Below are 19,670 nucleotides of genomic sequence, written 5' to 3'. Positions count from 1 at the left end.
GACTCTAGTGTATTCTAACACAGACGGAGGCGTTACTAAGAAAAAGGAGAGGCAGACAATGATTCCATCAGGTTAAAGGGCATGTGGGTAGCTTCTTGCAAAAGGTGGCCTTGGCAAAGAGATCAGAAATACCTAATGTAAACGATGAGTTAATGGGTGCAGCACCGCAACATGGCACATGTATACATATGTAACAAACCTGCACCTTGTGCACATGTACCCTAGAACTGAAGGTATAATAAAAATAGTGATAATAATAATAACCATCATAAGTGTAACCATATTGGGTTCTTATTTTGTACCAGATAACAGGCCATGGTACTTTAAATGTGTTATATCATTTAATCTTCATAAAAATGAAGGCATTATGATTTTTTCAATTTCACAGATGAGAAAAAATAAAGTCCCCAAAATACAAGTGGCAAATGCCTGATGTGGGACTTAAACCTGGCCAGAGTAGTTCTAGAACTGGTGAATCTGGACACCAAACTCTACAAAAGGCAGAGAGAAAAGCATAAAAAAAATAGCCCACAGGCCAGGAGACAGACTGCATTCAGAGGGTAAGTAGCGAATCAGTCTGCCAGACCAGTAGCATGAGAGATTGCACACAAACTGAGAAAACCAACAGCAAGCTATGGGTCAGAGCCCAACCCAGCGCTGGTAGAAGAGAGGCTCAGGAGGAAGGATGCGTTGCTGATAACAGAAGTGGGAGTTACTGTGCTATACTGGGAAAGAACTTGCTTCTTGAAGCCAGAGGTATATGTTCTAATCCCACCTCTGCCTTTAAGAACGGTATAAACTTATTCCTCGGTAACTAAAATAGGGACCATAATATTACCTTGTCTGGTTTTTACAGGGTCTGCATAAAATTCATATAAAACACTTAATATCATCCCTGAGAAACTTGTGTTGTTTTGTTTTAAACTAAAGATAAATGTCCCTGTTTCACAGTTCTACCCACAGATGGATAAACCCCTTTCTGAGGTTGAGAAATGAAAGCCTGTGTCTATCTGAAATTCAGGATCCTTTTTCAGACACTTTCTACTTCTTTTTATCACTTATTCTCTTTGAGATAGTAGAGCACTCCTTTTTCCTCATTAAATAGCAGCTTTACCCATAAATTTCTCATAGCTTTTCCTTACTTATTTACACTACCTGATTGTCAAATTCGACAATGTTGACCATTCCTCAGTCAAGTTGCCATTTGGAATAACTTAAAGGTTTCTGGATGTTTTCTACCCAGCAGCTATTTATGACAATGACAGAAATCAGGAAAATGACTTTTGAGGATTTCAATTTTTCTCTATAATCCCTGAAAATAAAGTGATAGTCAATTGTGAATGTGGCTGCTGAATGTTAGAGTACTACATAAAAATAGAAAAGATTTAAAATGCGTGAGAACTAACGAATCTAAATTTATTGGTTTTACACAAATGAATGATTTTCATTTTATTTTTAAAAATTGTCCTTTATTGTTTAGGGCAAGAAAAATCATATACTCTTTTCTTCAATAATCTTTTATCAGATTAACATAGAGGAAAATGAATTATGAAATTATGAAATAAATAAAATTGAGGACAAAGCACCATATTAAAATGTTGATTGTTGATTTTGTCATATCATATATGTTAAGGAATAGAGTATTGTGTTTGACTTAGAAGGTACCTATGAACTACTTTCTGGTATTGAGTGATCTGAATTTCTTTTCTTTTTTTTTTTTTTTTTTTTTTTTGAGACAGGGTCTCACTTTGTTACCCGGTACAGTTGTGCGATCATGGCTCAGTGCAGCCTCAACTTCCCCAGGCTCAGGTGATTCTTCCTCCTCAGCTCCACAAGTAACTGGAACTACAGGCGTACGCCACCACACTTGGCTAATTTTTGTATTTTTTGTAGAGACAGGGTTTCACCAAGTTGCCCAGGCTGGTCTTGAATTCCTAAACTCAAGCGATCTGCTTGCTTTCCAAGGTGTGAGCCTATGCGCCCGGCTTGAATTTCAGTGTTACAAACAAATTTTCTATTGCATGTATATTCTTTGGGTATTTTATTTCTTTTGTAAAAGGTAGACAATTCTGAGTTTAAACATGACTTAGAGATGTTTAACTACTTTTTTTACCCCTTGATTTTTACTTCCTGAGATCAGTAGTACAGAGGGCAATCAGTTCTCACCTTTTAAAAAGATCTGAGGCCAGGCATGGTGGTTCACACCTGTAATCCCAGGACTTTCGGAGGCTGAAGCGGGAAGATCACCAGGTCAGGAGATCGAGACCATCCTGGCTAACGGGGTGAAGCCCTGTCTCTACTAAAAGTATCAAAAAAAATTAGCAAGGCATGGTGGCGGGCGCCTGTAGTCCCAGCTACTCGGGAGGCTGAGGCAGGAGAATGGCGTGAACCCGGGAGGCAGAGCTTGCAGTGAGCCAACATCGTGCCACTGCACTTCAGGCTGGATGACAGAGTGAGATTCCATCTCAAAAAAAAAAAAAAAAAAAAGAATAAAATTAAAAAAAAAATTATTGAGAGATGGTCAAATCTCTTGAATTTTTAGAAAATTACTGCTCATTAAATTAGACAGCACCTTGTCTGTAATTTGTTCAAAACTACCAACTACCAAGATCTATGTGTTATACTTTGTTAAATAAACTTCTCTTTCTCTTTGGGAGAGACATATATAGGATCTTGAACAGTATACAAAGTTTAATTAAATATAGCTAGCATTGAAAAGTTCATGGAATTAATCAACTAACTCACAAATGTGTGTTGATTTCCTTCTAGGTATACAGTACTGTGTCTGCCCCTATCCCTATTTTGATAGCTAGTCTTGTATTCTTGTATAAAGACTTTTAGCAAACTGAATATGCTTTTTTTTTTTTTTTTTTTTTTGAGACAAAGTCTCATTCTTGTCCCCCAGGCTGGAGTGCAATGGTGAGATCTTGGCTCACTGCAACCTCTGCCTCCCAGGTTCAAGTGATTCTCCTGCCTCAGCCTCTTGAGTATCTGGGATTACAGGCATGCACCACCATGCCCAGCTGATTTTGTATTTTCAGTAGAGACAGGGATTCTCCATGTTGGTCAGGCTGGTCTCAAACTCCCAACCTCAGGTGATCCGCCCTCCTTGGCCTCCCAAAGTGCTGGGATTACAGGCGTGAGCCACTGCACCTGACCTTTTTTTTCTTTCTTTCTTTCTTTTTTTGAGTCACAGTCTCTCACTCTGTTGCTCAGACTGAAGTGGAGTGGTACAATGGGCTCAGAGCAACCTCTGCCTCCCAAGTTTAAGCAATTCTCGTGCCTCAGCCTCCCAAGTAGCTGGGACTACAGGCACGCACCACTACACCCTGCTAATTTTTGTATTTTTAGTAGAGATAGGGTTTTGCCATGTTGGCCTCGAACTACTGGTATCGAACTCCTGACCTCATGTAATCCACCCTTACTTTATTTAAAGAATTAACAATATATTACTTACAGGTGGAAAACACAAAGGTATGTGTCATTTTCCCTATTACACTAGCCTCCTCACTGATCTAATTCCATTGGATACACATTTATCTATCATTTATTAAGCATCTCTTATGTATTGAATCATATGGTAAATATTGGACACCCAATGATGGATTAGACATCTCTTCAGTCCTGGGGGAATTCACAGTCTAAGGGAGGAGGTCAGAGAAACAAACAGGAAGATAAATACTAAGCCTTGTGTAGGAAGCCCTACGAGCCTGGGAAGAGTCAGGGTAGACTTCCCAAAAGCCATCCCGTTTCACTTGAGTTTGGCAAACCTAACCAAGCAGAGAAAGGAAGAAAGAGTATACTAGGAAAGGGAAGCAACAGGAACAAAGGCAGGAAAGTGGGAAACTGTGCAGTACATTTGGGAATAGCAAAGGATTGAATGTGGGTAGAGCAGAAGCTATAGATGAGGATTTAAAGTCAATAGAAGTAGACAGAAAAGAACACGGAGACAAGTAAGTTCAGTACCCAAGGAAAGTTGGAAGGAAGAGGGTAGCTGTCCTTCATGCGGTTTCCCTTCCAGTCACTGAGACCACTGAGACCTCAGACTCTTCTCTTCGTTCAGGCAGTGAGCATAAAAAGATCTGGATGGGACTGGGTAGAGCAGCCAGCAATCTTTATTGAAATTGCCCTGGGGCATGACTCGAAACTGTGAGGCACCCTAAAGGAGCATGATTTCTGCAGCTGTGTTTACTATGAGTCATTGTACAGACTCAGACCTGGAGCTAGGGATAATATGGTCATCTAGATGAGACATGAGTGACATAGACACAGTAGAGCTCCACCTTGAACCCAAGATTGGCCCCTCGAACTGTGCAAAACAGGCAGCACTGCAGGGTGGCTCATGGCACTCAACTATTCCTGTACTGATGACATCACACACATGATCATCTGTTTATAAGTCTATCTCTTTAGATGGTGAGGAAAGAGAAATAAAGGTGTAAAAATCCAGCCATCATAACAAAAACACCAAAAGAAAGAAATTAACTTACCCAAAGGTCTCACAGCTTGTAGTTTGTGAATCTCTACATTAAAAGGTGGATGATGAATCTGAGACCTACTGAGTTAACTGTCCAGCATCTCAGCCATATGCCTTATTCCTCTTTATATGCATCTCCACTCCCACACCACCCCCTCCTGGCTTCATCCTTTAGTGCCTGGAATAACGCCTGGCACATGGTAGTTACTCATCAGAAGTCCACTGAGTGAAAGAACAAACACCTACCACTGACGGGTTGCTATTTATACTGTTCTGTCTTCACTGTTGGGAGCTTCATACTGTGTTCTTCAAAATGGGCACCCCCTGCAGCATGCCTCACTCTACAAGGAAAACTTCTCTGTTAACAAGCCTTATGATGGGGTCCCTGTGTGATCACCTAAAGCTGGCCTTTCCTGTCCCTCATCCAGGTAAATGGCTCACCGTGGAAAACTGTAGGTGACTTTTGCTCTTTCACTAACATTCCTCTTGATAAGACACTTAAAGAGGAAAATAGTCTTGACTCTTTAAAGTTGATGCCAGTTTGGGGCTGTTAACAAAGTCAAGGTATTCTGTTGTTAGAATCAACCTAGCACACAGCTTGCTCAGTCAACACTGTTTCACTGGCCTATGATTACAGCAGAGTTAGGTGCCTAAGGTAAGGAAATGGTTGTGGAGAGAGTCCGAATGACCCAGAGGCCCATGTGTGCTTTTCTAGTTCGTTTGTTCAGCTGATATTTATTGAGCAATTATACTGGGATGTGGAAATGTACTGAGTCCCCATCCCTTCATTATTTTAATCCAGTGTACTAGGGACTCTTATCAGAGTGAGCCCATGAAATGGTGGGGATGCAGGGGCACTGGCAGTGGGAGTTGAGAACCTGATGATGACTGTCTTTGCAATGTTCCCTCAGGAGAAAAGTTCTATGCAGTAGGCACATCCCACTTCAGACTCCTGCACATCTGCAGAGAACTTTGCATTCTCACTGCAAGAGGAGTTCCTCTTCCTTTCATTTTTCTTCTCCTTGTCTTCCTTTTTTTCCTCTATGCCAAATCTAAGCAAATCTGCTTCATCCAGAGGCAGCTGGTGCTACTATGTGGGAGTGTTAAATGTTTAACATCTTGTCACTTGCGTAACTGATGGAGTCATCCTTTTTGTTTCAGAGTTTCATGTTTAGGGGTTGAAAAGCTAGATTGATGAGTATTACCAGAGAGAAATATTTTTTGGAAAGTAAGTGAAGCTGATGACACATTACTTTACAGTTTAGTGAAATTCAGCAAATCTAATTCTATTATCCTGTCAAAGTTTCACAAAAAGGAGACCTGAAAGCATATTTTAGATGAATCTTTAAAGATTTCAAGAAGCCACAACCACATCTGCAAAGCTCAGATGCATCTGGTGCTGACAGACCTTTGTTTCTCTATAGACTAAGGGGAGAAAATAATCTTCCAAAAACTAATTAAGTAAAGTTATCTTTGGTTGTACAGTGCCTGCCTCTCTCCCCCTTGAAAAGGTTGTCAGCCAGTAAACGATAACTGCGTTTTTCAATTCAAAGGCTATTAGAAGTTTGCATAGCCAAATTTACCCAGGCACACCAAAATAGAAGCTTCCTGTATGAATCATAGAGTCTTGTAATGCAGATTTTATAGAGCATTTAAAGCCAGATCATTTATGTCCTTGTTTATTTTCACAATCAAGTATAAGGTACGGTCTAATAAATACATTCTGACCAAAATGCTAGGAGCAATTGTTTTAAAGCATTTTCCCATAATTCTCTGTATTTGTCAGAGGCTTACAAGCTGACAAGCTGAAAGGGCTTTGTAATGCTTTTGGCAATTTGTGTGATTGTATATACACTTACAGAGAAGTTCCTTATCAAGAGGAAGCATTTAAGTGAAAGGGGAGCATTGATGAAAAGGTTCATTTTAATAAAAATTGCTCTGTTGTTCTCTATTATGTAACAATTACTCACTTAAGAAGAGAAGTCTTGATAGAATTTATTGAGAATATACTATGTACTAGGACACATTAATATGATATCCACAATTATTTGCAAGGTAGATATTATCTCTGTTTTGAAGATGGGAAAACTGGTCAAAACAGGAAACATCTCCTGAGATACTAAGTGAGGAAGCTGGGGTTGACTCGTCTATCTAAACCCAAAGCCATGTGTGCTTTTTTCAGGACAGCATAAGAAATTCTGTTTGGAACTCATGATAAAAAACAAGATCAATATTGTGGTAAAAATGTGAAGGGATATTATGGATTGAATTGTATCCCTCCAAAAGATATGTTAAAGTTTCAGACCCCAGTACCTCAAAATGTGACCCTATTTGGAAACAGCGTTGTTGCAGATGCGAGAAGTTTATAGGAGTTTATACTGGAGGAGGGTGGGCCCTTAATTCAAGGTGACTTGTGTCTTTATAAGAAGAGCACAGAGACGTGTAGAAGAATGGCATGTGAAGATGATGGAGGCAGGGACTGAAGTGCTGCATCTCGAAGCCAAGGAATATAAGGATTGCAGCCCTCACCAGAAACTAGGACACAGGCACAGAATTTTCCTCAGAATATTCCTTCAGAAAGAACCAACCTTGCCAACACCTTGATTCTGGACTTTTAACCTTCAAAACAGTGAAAGAATACATTTCTGTTGTTTGAAGCCTTCACATGCTTGGAACTTTCTTATGGCAGCCCTAGGAAACAAATACAGGGGATGACATAACTTCATAGAGCTTAGGAAGAAAACAAGCTCCAGACTGAATGTTAGGTCAGTGCCCTTCCTGAGGGTCATAGTCCTGTTATTTTTCCTTCATCATTTGGGACTATGCAGAAAACCCACACCTAACCCAGTATGAGACTTGAAAGACTTTTTTTTTTGGTGCTGTCTCAGAAAATAAATATACAGTTAACCAAAATTAAGGTGAAATTCTAATGTTTTATCATGCCCATACATATCAAAATGATACTAGGAAAGGGTGTGCTGTTTGACTGAAGTTTCTCTGATGGTTGCTGTTGGCAACCAGTTCTACAAGAGGCACAAGTCTAATTAGGGCAGAAGTCAGGAAGATATTGCAAGTAATTGAGGTCAGACATAACTCAGGGTGGGCAGGTGGCTGACATCCGATGTAGTCAAACTAAGGAGATCATGGTTTGAGGTGGGCAGACACAACAGGTGAGGAATGGAGACTGAACACTGATGGAAATAGCTAAAAGCTGAATCTGGCAATGACATTCGAGTAGGTTAAAAAATAAGTGTGATAAAAGCTAAGGGAATTCTGAGGTTTTTCTCTTCAGAAGCCTAGTCTTCCTAAATTGGCTATTTCTTTAGACTGGAGATCATTAGTTATTAAAAGGACTATACTTACACCTGCCAGCCTAATGCCCCATAGAGCCAGTTTACCTCCTGGCTGCCTTCTAGATTCTGATGTCTGACTCAGTTGAAAAGAAGGGACTTGCCTTTGCAGAAAATGTAAATGGAGAGAGTAGTGCTGATGTTTTTAGGAGCCTCACTAGAGGGGAAGGAAAGGACAATCAACTTACCGGTGAAGCCATCCTCTGCGGATCTTTGAGCTGGAACTAGGCTGAGATTGTAGGTATGAAGTGTAAATCATCCGTGTTTTTATTGATAACAACTTTGGTATTTCAAAGTTTTTAAAAATATGGTCATTTATTTCTGTTCTGAAATTTCCCATTAGCCAGGAAAAAAAATTGACTAATGTTGAAGACTACTCAGTGAATGTTGCTATCCATTTGTTTGTTCACTCATCTGCTCAATCACTATCTACTTGGATGGGGAAGGGATTCCTAATTTCTAGATATGTTGCTAAATGATGAAAATAAACAAAAAATAAGACATGGTTTCTGACTTAAGATGAGAATGGTTGAGTCGGGAAGGCAATATCAAATCTGTACAACACAAGGCATGAAGTGTCAGAGTAAAGAGATCAAGTCCTTTTACTGTGGGGCTTAGTATGCGAGAAAAACTGTGAGAAAGAAGTTCATTGTGTGCAGAGCCTGCCTATATGAGGCAGGGAGCGATAAAGGTTGAAGCTGGAGAAATAGACCGAGACCTGCTGCTTGAGACCTGGGCTGTGGGACCTTACTACTATGGGACATGGGACCTCGGCAATAAGTGGCGTGGTCAGCCACGTTTAAAAAGAAGGACATTTCCACAGCTTGGTTGAGGATGGCCTAAGGAGAGAAAAAGAATGCTCAGTGGTAGAGGAAATCAGTTTAGTATTGTCAGAATCTGGCTTTAGTTAGTCTTGCTATTTTTAAAAGAGGAATGACAAGTCATGGCAAGTATTATATGTTACAAATGATAATATGGTATCCACTTCATATATGTAGAAATCACTGTATATTCCCCATCACTAATTCCAGCATTATTTCTCTAGTAGTAATAATGAATGTACCCTCATACAACCACATGTTTCCCCAACCCTTATTATAACAAGTTAAGGCAGCTTACTTCTGGGATTTTTCAGTGTTAGAATATTCTACATAGATGAGATGCCCTTATTGCCGGTTCACAAAAATGATATCAACAATTGTTAACCACATGATAGACAGTATTTTCTCCAGCAACCTCTCTACAGAAGTCTACAAGAAATATTTACAATGCATGCTCCCATGAGCATCATTATGAGAAAATGCTGGTAGTGATTCAAAAAAATAAAAACAGAAATATTCTTGTCCCCAGCTCCGTTGATGGGGATTATTTAATTTAGCTTTTCCCCCACCCCTATTTCGGTAGATGCTGTTCATTATTATGTATTGCACAAATCATTCTCAACACCTGTGGGCACTTTCTATATGCAATATATCTTGTAGGGGTAACTCTTAAAAAAAAAAAGGTTAATAGCATTAATCCCATTTTACAGATGGGAATAAAAGACAACTGGTTTATTATATTATGTTAGGTCAGATAGTAAATCAATGCCCCATTAACATTCATTAGAATTTTCACTCCATCCAATTTCAAACTAAGCTTCTTCTTCCCTAAGGAACTGAATTAGTATCAAAAATTTTCTGGCATTAGCTCCTCACTGATTCATATGTCAAACACTCAAGCACTTATTTGAGCAAGGTACTGTGCTGGTGGTACCAGGCTGGACGGGAAATGGTAAATGGGTCAACTGAGCCAGCCCGTAGAAAGCGTTTAGAATCAGAGCAGGAGTCGCCTGTAATAATAATAGTTAGTAATAACGGTATTTATGGAGAGCTCCATATGTGTGGGCTGTGTGCTAAGCATTATATATAATCTGCTATGTCCAACTCACAGTGGCAACCTCAATTAGGTTCTGTTTCATCGATGAGGAAACTGAGGCTTAGAAAGTGTCTTGTGTAAGGAGTACAACTGGTAAACAGAAAAAGGATTTAAAACTAAGACGTCTTAGTTCATTGTCTCAATCACAAAGCCAGTGGCTCTCAAAATTGAAAATGCACCAGAATCACCTGGGAAATTTTTTAAGACACAAATTGCTGGGCCCACTACCAGAGTTTCTGATTCAGCAGGTGTGATGTAGAGTGAAACATTTGAATTTCTAACAAGTTCCCAGGGGAGGCTGATGTCCCAGGCATCACACTTTGAGAACCACTGCCCTAGCTAGTACTTAAAGTAACTCTTTGACTGTGGTCGGCATACGGTGGGAAGTCATTCAAAGTTTTTGAGGAAGTGGCGACCTCACCAGAATAGCACTTTTAGGAGATGAATATGGCAGCTGTGTGCAGGTTACTAGAAGACAGATGGTGGACCAGGAGGTTCCCAGGTAAGTCAAGAAGAAGCAGAGAAATGATAATAGATGTTGAGAAATATTGGCCCAGTGGAGTAGAAGGAGAGGGTTGGCTGATTGATGAAGGAAAAAAGAGTTGTCAGATGTGACAGTCTGCTTTTCAGTTGGATGGCTAGAAGAATTATTAGGTCATTAATAGAAATTGAAAGGAGTTCTACTTTTATATTTATTTTCATCTCCTGTTTCCACATAGCCTCTTACTGTTCACTCATTTCATTGTTTTTATTTATGAGATTTCCACAGCATTTTCATTCTTCTTCTTTACCTAAAGGGATCAATGTATCTAAAGGACAGTTATAGACTCTTGGTCACTTCTGAGATGCTATTCTTACCTCAAGGATCTCTGATTCTCCCACCCCAATATACCTCCTTTTTAGGGTGGCTCTATGGCTCCCACTGCTTACAGATCTTAGTGGATTCTACTAATCGTGACGAAGCTTATGGTTCCCATGTTTTACCTGATACCTAGCTGGAGAGCACACTGTCAGTGCAGAGGCTTCATAATCCATCGCTAATAGTGTTTTCAAAACAGTATCTGTTTTTTAAGCTCAAAATTATTATATTAGTGTTTTGAACACGTATTTTGCTTTTATATAATTTATTTCCATAAGTAAAGGATGTGTTTTTAAGACAACATTTACAAATATGGATTACTTAAGGAGTATTTAGTCTTCAATTTAAAACAAATTACCTTATTTTAAAAGTATAATTTTTTGAATTGATTTTTAAACTAAAATCATAGGAAAGCCAGAATAATGGAGATAAAAACTTCTAAGAATCTTTTTTTATAAAGTAAATAGTCTTATAAAATAACCCCACAGAATATATCTTTAAAAGAAAATTAAATTTTATACATGAAATTTTTCTAATGTAAGGACAAGTAACTGTAATGAAGATATGTTATAGTTAAGCCAAAGCTTTAAGTTTATAATGTGTGTCATTCTGTTGTGAAAAGTTCATTATCTATGCCTAGAATATATACATATATATATGTGTGTATATATATACACACACATACACACACACACACACACACACACACACACACGGCAGCAGAGGTGAAGGGAAGATTGAATAGTCCGCAGGGTCCCTGTGGCAGTGTGGAGGTCCTATATGTGGGAGCACAGATCCACCTTCTCTGCTCTGGATGCCCTGACTGGACAGAGTGTTCTTACAGCTATTTCTCCTTTGGGCACTGCCATTTTCTCTGTGTGATCTTGCCCAAGCTCATTTATATATTTAATTTTTGATTTCCATAGGTTTTTGGGAAACAGGTGGCATTTGGTTACATGAGTAAGTTCTTTAACAGTGATTTGTGAGATTTTGGAGCACCCATCACCCGAGCAGTATACGCCGAACCCAATTTGTAGTCTTTTATCTCTTACCCCCTTCCCACCCTTTCCCCCTGAGTCCACAAAGTCCATAGTGTCATTCTTATGCATCTGCATCCTCATATACCTTGATTATAAATGATAATTCAATTTTTCAAAAGAATAGACTGAACTGGGATCTTGAGTGTGAAATTTTAAGATATGGTATTTAAATACATGTACAGAATCGAAGTGACCTCGCCTCTGACTTTTCTGAAGAATTTGAGACTACCTCGCATGAGTTCCACCACCTTTCTTCCTCAGCCCCTCCAGTCTCTCTGTGACTCCATGGATTCTCCTCTCTTTACCTTGGATGGAGAAATCAACCTTCTCATTTCTGAGGCCCATCCATCCGTCTATTTCCCTGTTATCTCTTCTGCCTCTGGCTCTTTTTCCCTCAGTCCTTGCTTGTCTCTTTTCACCTTTTCCTTCCTCCCTTTCCAAAATTTTTGGAAAAACACCAACATTTTTGTCTCCCAACTTCAAAAAAATGGGAAAAATCAATCCTTCTTTAAATGGTAACTGTATGGTCTGCCTCCATTTTTAAGACACTGAGAACAAATGAGAAGGAAGAAGGAAGGGAGATCTGGGGCATACTATGTGGTATTTGGGACTTGGTCTATGTGGCCGTGATAAAGAAAACAGTCCCCTTTGAGTTGCAACATGTTTAAGCAGCTGGGGTGGGTGTAACAGGGCTAAGAGGCCCCTTATGAAATTTAGACCTGGTAGTTATATGTGGAGCTGACTCATCTTGGGGAGGATTGCTTGGAGCTTTATTTTGCACAGTTGTGAATAGTGGTGACATGGGAGCAGAGGTGAAGGGAAGATTGAATAGTCTGCAGGGTCCCTGTGGCAGTGTGGGGGTCCTATCTCTGGGAGCACAGATCCACCTTCTCTGCTCTGGATGCCCTGACTGGACAGAGTGTTCTTATAGCTGTTTCTCCTTTGGGCAACAGCTTCAACTTCAGAACAGTTTTAGATAATGTCCTCTCTCCATCACCATAGAAGTTTGTAGAGCTGAACTTAGGATATATTTGGAGGTTGTATATCATAGTGATGAGGGACATGTGCTCCCAGGAAGACTGGCTGGGTTCACATTGTGGCACTGCCATTTTCTCTGTGAGATCTTACCCAAGCTCATTCACTTCTTTCCAGTTGCCTTTGCTTCCTAATCTATAAAACAGGCATAATAATGATACTTACTTCATGGTTATTGTGAAGATTAAATGAAACAATCTATGCAAGTCACTTAAAACAATGCCTGGCACATAGTTACTGTTCAATAAATGTTAACTATTTTATGAAATATGTATTCTAGTACAATAAATCCTTACCTTATCTCTCTCTCACACACACATACATGTAAATGCTTTATGTATGTGTGTGTATGTATGTATGTGTGTGTGTATATATATATATACACATATATATATATCTTCTCCTTTGGGCAACAGCTTCAACTTCAGAATATTTTTAGATAATGTCCATATATATATATACACACACGTATATATATATATATATGTATGCAGTCAAAATTAAATGCTACTATTTCCATAAAGCCTTTTTCATTACCTTTCTGCCTTCCTTTATTAAGCAAATGATTGGTAAAGAGACACTATATTCCTAGCATGGAGGTCACAGTGTCAGCAAGACAGCCCCAGTCTCTATTCTCACAGAGCTGGTGAACAAGCCATTGCAGCAAAGCGTGATACATTTATGATAAGAGGGGCACAGGGTCTAATAAATGAATACATGAATGAATAAATGTGTGAGTGAATGTTTCTTGCTATTTCTACTGAAATGTTAAGTGTTTTGATCCCTGAGAATAAGTCAGAATTTCTTTAAAGCCTGTGCAGGTCTATTCATAATGCCATTTCTGCTATGAATTATAACTACTCAAAAGCCCAGAGTGATTCTGGGGCTGCATCCAACTGTTGTTAATCTTCTAAACAGGTAACTGAGATCCAGGTAGAGTCAAAACAATTCAGATGAGGGAGATATATCAACATCCCTCCAATAATAGATGACGGGCAGTAATTACTATCTGCCTTATCACTTTTCCAATGCTCTCATGCTGATTCGCTGGCCAGGGATTGTTCTTTTTTAAAAAAAATCTGGTTCAGGTGCTATTGGAAACTTAATATAGCAGGTGAAGCATTCAGGCCCTTGATGAATCGGGGCCAGACGCAAATAGAAGGCTATGGACTCAAGGGCTTCAAAGAGAGACATTTAGTACAGATCTGCTCTTGGAGCTGCTGCTTGTACTTGCTAAGAGCCAGAATCCAAAGGAGACAGCTGCCGCAAATGAGCATAAATAAAGGCAGTGAGTTCCTAGCGTTCCTATGGGAACCTGCAGCAGCTCAGATTACCCGTTCCCTAGACAGGATTTCCTTTCAGCTTGGTGTCTCATATTAAAAGGTAGACCAAGGTGTACACTTCCAGAATGGTGCTTGGGGAATATTTGTAGTAGGAGTTGCATGACTAATTCTCCCCACACGGTATAGAAGACCTACTCCTGAGGGTATTATACATTTAAAAAGTAGCATGAAAAAGAGAGAATCTGTCTTTTTACCGCATATTCCCAAAATGTAAGTAGCTGTTTTTCTGGTCCCTAAAGTGTGTGTGTGTGTGTGTGTGTGTGTGTGTGAGAGAGAGAGAGAGAGAGAGAGAAATACCCCAGGAAGCAATCCCAGAATAACATGATTCATTTCCTGATTGGAATATTGATCATTTGATTCAAATCTGGATTAAAACTGGTGTATTTGTTAGGTTGAAAATCTGTAGTCTTTCTACCTTAGCCCCTGGCTTTAGTGGAAACTTTGCCTGTAGAAGGAATTCGAGATTAAACTGTGAACACTTACAATCCAGCGCTGCATGATCCAAAGCTTCAGTAGGTTCATGATCAGAAGCCTACACTTCTAACTCCAACCCCAACTGTCCACTGGAAATTGAAGAATCCAAATTACTAATGAGGGGGGACACCCCAAGCATTCACTACAGCAGATCACAAGGTTTCTGTAACACAGCCGCGTTGTGGAACAGAAAAACAATGCGCCTCAGTGTGGGTTCTGTCTGATTCTTCTCTTCCCTCTTACTGGCCAGGTGACCTGAGGCAAGTTACCTGACCAATTTGCCCTTCAGTTTCTTCAAGAAAAAAATATATAATAATACTGATACCACAGAGGAGCTGGGAAGATTAAATAAGGAATTGTATGTGAAATAAATTTTCTAACACCTATTATTTCAGAAAGCACATCTATAGACATTAACTCACTTGATACTTCATATGGATTTGTAAAGACATGTATCATCAAATTTTGAGCATGATATTTGTGTTTTTCTATACACGTATCTAGGAGAACAAGCAATTCTTTTTTTTCCTTTCTTTTGTGTGTGTATTCAAATATAGTTGGCTGTTGTGTAAGATTTTTCTTTCTTTCTTTCTTTCTTTTTTTTTTTTTTGAAATGTCCAAAGCAAGAACAAGAAAGAGAAAGAGAGAAAGAGATTGACTTAAAAAAAAGGGGGGGGGGGCCTCAAAGTTGTAGACTCTGCCTGACCATTAGCTGCTTATAGTAATTTCAGTGAAAATTTAGACTTCAGCTCTGCCCTTTTTGTGAGTCTAGCTTTGCAGAGGTTGAGCTCCTACTGTATGCCAGGCCCTGACAGTTGGCAGTGTCTGGTCTGGCATACAGTAGGTGATCAATACATAGTTGTTGGTAATTGCTAATACAACTTTTGAGGTTTTCTTTGGTCTTGAGGAACCAGTGCCCTGTGGCATGTGGTTTGCTCTCTCTCTCTCTCTTTTTTTTTTTTAATTATGCTTAAGTTCTGGGATACATGTGCAGAACGTGCAGGTTTGTTACATAGGTATACATGTGCCATGGTGGTTTGTGGCACCCATTAATCCGTCATCTACATTAGGCATTTCTCCTAATTTTATCCCTCCCCTTTCTCCCCAACCTCTGACAGGCCCCAGTGTGGGATGTTCCACTCCCTGTGCCCATATGGAGAACAAGGCAATTCTATCAAGCCACAATTCCAAAGGCGTGAGTGAATGTGGAGTTGTTGCTTTCACCAAAAATTGTTTTTGCAAAGCATTGGTATTTGTCAAGAGCCTAACTGTGGCCAGCCGCAAACACAATCCAGTAATTTTGGTGGCAGTGTCCACAAAAGCTTCAGTGAATTCTTTTATGTGAAAAGTCTTCAAAACACAGAGTAACTGTGTGGCAATTACCATCAGAAGTATTTAGAGGCATTCTGAAGAGTGCATTGGGAATTTTAACAGCCTGATCTCTGCCCTATTCAGATGGTTATGGAAACATGCAAAGTGAATAGCTCTGTGGGCCTGCCAGAAATAGAGGGGGCTTGGCCTATTAGATAGCACAGTGCAAGTATTCTGCACCTGACACTGTGTGGAATCCCGGGCTGCTGTGGAGTTTCACTGGCTGTGGTCACAGCTGGGGTATATAGGGCCAACTGGTGACTCGCTATGGAATCTCCACACAGCTTCTCCCTATTAAAAAATTGTACAGGAAAATGCATTAGGAAAAGGTCACATAAATCTCTTCTGGAATGATGCTCATAAAAGATTTGTCATTTTTCTTGGTTCTATGGGCAATGGGCATACTTTAATCTAATGTATTCGTTCATCTAGCAAATATCTAAAGCTTTTACTTTTAGGCTCTGGAGATACAGCAGCAAATAAAACACACAAAATAATCTCTTCCCTCATAGAGGTTTTATTCTAATGTGGGAGGAGAGTGACAGGCAACTTTTTAAAAAGTAAATTATATAGTATTACAGTAGGTGTGGAGGATAGGGAGTGAAGAAAGCAATGTAGTTTGCAATTTCAAACAGAATGGTGAAGGAAAGCCTCACCCAGAAGATAACATTTGAGCAAAGACGTGAATTAAGTGAACAAGAGAACCACAAGTCCCTGGGGAACAGCTTTGCAAGTTCTAGGAAGAGCAAGTGCAAATTTTCTGAGGTGGGATTATGTCTGCAGATTTAGAGAATATAGCCAGGAGGCCAGATGAAGGAAAATAATCATGGGTAAGTGTAGTAGGAGATGAAGTAGGGAAGTAAGGGGGCCACGGCCGGGTGTGGTGGCTCACACCTGTAATCCCAGCACTTTGGGAGGCCAAGGCAGGCGGATCACAAGGTCAGGAGATCAAGACCATCCTAGTCAACATGGTGAAACCCCCGTCTCTACTAAAAATACATAAATTATCTGGGCATGGTGGTGGGCACCTGTAATACTAGCTACTCAGGAGGCTGAGGCAGGAGAATCTGTGGAACCCAGGAGGCGGATGCTGCAGTGAGCCAAGATCGCACCACTGCACTCCAGCCTGGCGACAGAGCGAGACTCTGTCTCAAAAAAAAAAAAAAAAAAAAAAAAGAAAGAAAGAAAGGAAAAGAGAAAAAGGAAAAAAAGAAACAGAAAAAAAAAAGGAACTAAGGGGACCACATCATGAAAGGGGACTGGCCACTGGCAAGACTTGGAGATTTACTATGATTGAGATGCGTGCCACTGCAGGGGTTTGGGCAGAGAGGTAACATCATTAGGGTTGTTTCTAAAAGGATTGCTCTGGCTGAGGTACTTTGGGGCTGGAAGGAGAGGTTGCCAATTAATTTGCTCTTTTATACCTACTTTCTATGCATTCAATTATATAGTAAGTATTTTACTTAGCATGGGCTATGAGCTGGATACTGGGGAAAGAGACAAAGAATGAAAGATGAGATTCTTCAGTGTGATATAAAACATGCTACAGAGGACACCTAACCAAGTGTTGGGGAAGCTGAGGGCTGAAAAATCAGTAGCATTATCCAGTGGAAGAGGGGGAGGAAAGAATGCTGCAGGCATACATGAGAATGAGAATAATAACAACAATAATAAGATAGCTAATACTGAGCACCTCCTGTGTGTTAGGGATTCTTCTAAGCACTTTGCATGTATACCATCTCATATAATTCTCACAAATAACTACATATGTGATAAGTATTGTTATTGTCCTCATGCAACAAAAAAGGAATGTGAGGCACAGGAAGGTAAAATAATCTGCTCAAGGCCAGCAGCTAGGAAGTAGAGATGCCCAGACTGAAAACTGGCTCAGTCAGCTTCACACCCCAAGTACCTGACCACTTGGCCAACCTGCATAGAACATTGAGTCTGAGAGATGAGGCTGAAGAAATGACCAGGAGCTCAGTTCAACCAAATTTATTTTTAAAATAAGTGTTGCAAGTAAACTCTGTGTCCAAATGCCAGGGCTACGAGATAAGTAACAAAGCATGACTCCTATTCTGAAGGAATGTGCTTCTGGTGTGCCACATATTAAAGCTTAAAAAATACCAATATAAATATGATCATGGAGGCCTGGCTGTGCAGAAGGCCACAGAGTACTTCTTACAGCATCCACAGTCATGTTCCTGTCAATACAAAAGCCAAGAGCAGCAGCTGGCCCAGCAGGAAGTGTCAAACCTTGGATTGCCCCAGGATTCAAAGAAGCATCACAGCACTTCACACTAGAGTGGGGTAAGAGCCCCCACATTACCGGCAAGAGAAGAGGTTTTCAATGAGAACAAGGCACCCCCACTACATAATATCATTTTTATGCAGGGTCTGACAGCAAAGAATACACAGAGGAGGAGAGGAAAGCTTTGGTGTTGTGTGATGAAGCAAAGGGTCCCAGAGGTTTGGTATACATTCACTTAAAACAAAACAAAACAAAAAAACATTGCTTGTAATTTTGCAACCTCCTTAGGGTATTTCAAATGGTTTGTGAAGATCAATGTTCTACATGTTCAAAGAGTTTAGGGAGTTTTAAAACCTTCCCATTCAGACTGGCTTGTCATAAAGAACAAAGGAACATGGAATTTCTTGCAGGGATCTGAATTCACACAAAGGAGCCCAGAGATCTAAAATCAACAAAGATGGCCTTTGAACTTTCCTCAATCCAATAGGGGAAAAGAATATGTATTGCTCTGTAGGCTCCAATCTAGTTGCTGCTTTTATCTTCCATCAATAAAATTGGTTTTGTGATTTTTATTTATGTAACTACCCAGTGGCCATGAGTATAAAGTAGTGGTTAAAAGCTTGGGCTCAGATGGACCTGAGTTCAAATTCAAGTTCTACGACTTATAACCTGTGACCTTGGCCATGTTGGTTGAGCTCTTCAAGTCTCAAATTTCTCAGCTATAGGATGAAAATAATAATATCATCTTCTTCATTAGGTTGCAATGAAGATGACGTGAGAATGCAATTTCTACATGTCTAATATATGGTAAACACTAAATCAATATAAATTGGGTATTTTTTCTGTTTTCCATTAGCTCATGCATTTTAGTCTTTAACATTCCTCTCCTAGGAGAAGCTATGAAAATCTAAGAAAAATGGAGATCTTACATTCACTGAGATATCATTGTTTGGCCCAAAGGTAAAAGGCAGCTTAGGGGAGCAACACATATAGGACTTCTCTGACACTCTAAAAAAGAGATTGGTAAACTACAACTCATGGGTAAATTCAACTCCCTGCTTGTTTCCTAAAGTTTTATTGGAATACAGCCACACTCATTTGTTTACATATTATCTATGTCTGTGTTTGCACTGAAACAGCAGAGTTGAGTAGTTGCAAGAGACCATATGGTCCACAAAGCCTAAAATATTTACTGTCTGGTCCTTTACAGGAAAAGTTTGCTGATCCCTGCCTGCTCTAAAAGCATAAAAATCTATATTTGTTCAAGTCACATAGCCCCAAAACTGTATACATTGGAAATCCATCTCCCTGTGGAAAAATACGAAGGCTACCTTCAGGTCACTATAAACAGTTTTACTAGTCCGTGCCAGGTGCTGTGGGAAGTGCCAGGAACATGGAGACTCATACGGCTCATCCTTGAGCAGTGGCTAAATAAATGAAAGGAGGTTCAGCAATGACCACAAACTTTGTTAAAAAGAATCAGAGTAAACAGACAAAGATAAACATGAATAAAATTGCAGAAGAGGAAACATCATTCATTCATTCCATCATTT

The 19,670-nt window shown here is 39.8% G+C and overlaps 2 protein-coding genes across 10 annotated transcripts in view; one reads left to right on the top strand and one right to left on the bottom strand.

The window, feature by feature from the left end:
- LRRC53 (leucine rich repeat containing 53) overlaps positions 1-4,579 on the bottom strand; it is a 42,937-nt gene extending 38,358 nt beyond the window's left edge. Inside the window, exon 1 of the mRNA XM_045368827.3 lies at positions 4,491-4,579. The gene's annotated coding sequence lies outside the window, so the exon portion shown is untranslated. The remainder of the gene's footprint in view (positions 1-4,490) is intronic.
- Positions 1-19,670, top strand: part of TNNI3K (TNNI3 interacting kinase) — a 301,864-nt gene that overhangs the window by 264,882 nt on the left and 17,312 nt on the right. The gene's annotated exons all lie outside the window — the stretch shown is intronic.

Source organism: Macaca fascicularis, chromosome 1 (genome assembly GCF_037993035.2).
Source record: "Macaca fascicularis isolate 582-1 chromosome 1, T2T-MFA8v1.1".
NCBI lineage: Eukaryota > Metazoa > Chordata > Mammalia > Primates > Cercopithecidae > Macaca > Macaca fascicularis.
Note: the sequence above shows the minus strand (reverse complement) of the source record. Positions and strands in the feature narration are given on the sequence as shown.